This window comes from Orycteropus afer, unplaced genomic scaffold (genome assembly GCF_000298275.1).
Source record: "Orycteropus afer afer isolate SDZICR_OR568_19922 unplaced genomic scaffold, OryAfe1.0 scaffold00103, whole genome shotgun sequence".
Taxonomy (NCBI): Eukaryota; Metazoa; Chordata; class Mammalia; order Tubulidentata; family Orycteropodidae; genus Orycteropus; species Orycteropus afer.
The window spans coordinates 5,313,521-5,315,624 of record NW_006921690.1 but is presented as its reverse complement, the minus strand read 5'-3'; the positions used below and the strand labels follow the sequence as shown (position 1 = coordinate 5,315,624).

The 2,104-nt window shown below is 33.2% G+C and overlaps 1 protein-coding gene across 1 annotated transcript in view; it reads left to right on the top strand.

Moving 5' to 3' along the window:
* HIPK3 (homeodomain interacting protein kinase 3) overlaps positions 1-2,104 on the top strand; it is a 100,605-nt gene that overhangs the window by 83,323 nt on the left and 15,178 nt on the right. The window lies entirely within an intron of this gene.

The following is a 2,104-nucleotide window of genomic DNA, read 5'->3' as shown; positions in this document are numbered from 1 at the left end:
TTCTTTTTTGAAGAGGGTCTGTGTCGCTTGTCTGCCTATTCCTTCATCTTACCAGAAATCTCCAAGAGCATTTCTTTTGAATTAGAATTAATAGTGAGACAAAGAAAAGTATAATAAGTTTTATGGGTACTCCCCTTCAATTTAAATTTTACTTTATTTTGGAGGTATAGCGTTTAGGTTCATCAAGCATTTCATATACTTTATATGTTATAATATGTAGATACAGATATATAGATGCTATGCTGTTTGTTTTTTAAAGTACAGAAGACTCAGCCAAATATTTATTTAACAAACCAGAGTTTTTTAATGAAAACTATTTTAGAGTCAAATGCATTCCAGCAAAGTTCTCAGTTGTATTAGAATCATCCTGATAAGTTTTGTTCCCTGTCCTTTAAGTACAAAAGCAAATCTAATCAAAGACAGAATTTTTTTTTAAAAAAATCCTAATAACTGTAGAAAATTGACATCCTAATCCACTCATGGATTTGATAAAAAGATAATAGAATTATTTTCATCTTAAGGCATTGCTTATGTAGAGAATTTAGAAGCAACCTGATTTTTGTTGAAATTTGAGAATACACACTGCTCTTTCATCCTTATCAAAGTGAATTCTTTTTTTTTTTTCCTCTGAAAAGATTATCCATTGCTACAATATAGCTATACTGTCTAGGTTTGCTTATAAGCCATTTCTTGGAGAATTTGCTGACCAAGATATGCCTAGAAGGGACTATCAGTTTTTTTAAAAAAATCTTACCTAGCTCTTTAAATGGAGTTCTGGGGGTTGAAGAATACCCTAGCAGTAGGACAAAAGCCTCTATGAAGAAAATAAGCCCAAGAAAATTAATATTCTCCTTAGGATAAGCACTTAATATGCATTTGTGCAATAAAAATGTTAAGGTTATCTTTCAATAGGAAATGGAAAAAATTGTAGTATTTTTCTCTTAAGGCTAACCAGAAACACCTAAGATAGCATCCAAAAAATTAGGTACATTTAAATATCCTGCCAGCCCATATTGAAAGGAATTGCTACAATAAACTGGAAATATGAAGTAGTGTCTTTATTCTGGTCATTAGCTTTTCTGATCTTGGGGAATGTTCTTAAAATCTTGCTGGTAAGGGCTGTATGCTGGGAGTGTACTGCTTTGCTGTCTCAAAATTTAGTATCAGCCATTTAGGATACAACTATTGGTTTCTATGCATCTGGAGAAAAAGAGAAAGAAAGAAACTAAAGACTCAGAGATGAAACTAGTCTACAAGACTAAGAGTCTACATAAACCATGGTCTTATCTACCCCAAGAGCAGAACTAGATGGTGCCCAGCTACCACTACCAACCATTCTGATCAAGGACACAATAGATGGACCCTAATAGAATGTGAGAAAAATGTCAAACAAAACTCAAATTCTTAAAAAGTCCAGACTTACTGGACTGATTGAGATGAAAAGAACTCCTGAGGAAGTTGCTCTGAGATACCCTTTAAACCTTGAACTGAAACTACTCCCAGAGGTCATATTTCAGCTAAACAAAAGATTGTCTCATAAAATAAACAGTGTCACCCGTGAGTACTATGCTTCTTTAAAAAGTCATCTCTGTGCAGTCAGTCAACATTTATTCTAAAGCAAAGATGAGATGGTAAAGAGGGTAAGGAAACTAGATTAATGGAAATGGTACAACTAGAGCAGAAATAATGAGAATATTGACACATGGTATAAAAAGTAAACAATGTCCCTGAACAATTTGTATGTAACATATTAAATGGGAACCTAATTTACTATGTAAACTTTCACCAATATTCCAATGAAATATGATTAAAAAGTTAATATTGAAAGGCTTAATATTCACAAAGTGTATATTGTAATACATAAGCAGAAATATTAGCATTAACAAGATTGAAATGGCTGATAATCCTGCTTTCTAATTTTTCTTGTGAGTAAGCAAAATGGTAACATGTTTGCTCTCAAATCCCGACATCTCCTTACTAGGAATAAAAACCAAAAAACCCAAACTCACTGCCATGGAGTCAGATCTGATTCATAGTGACCCCTCCATGAGTTTCCGAGGCAGTATCACTATGAAAGTAGATTGCCCAACCTTCCTTCCAAAGA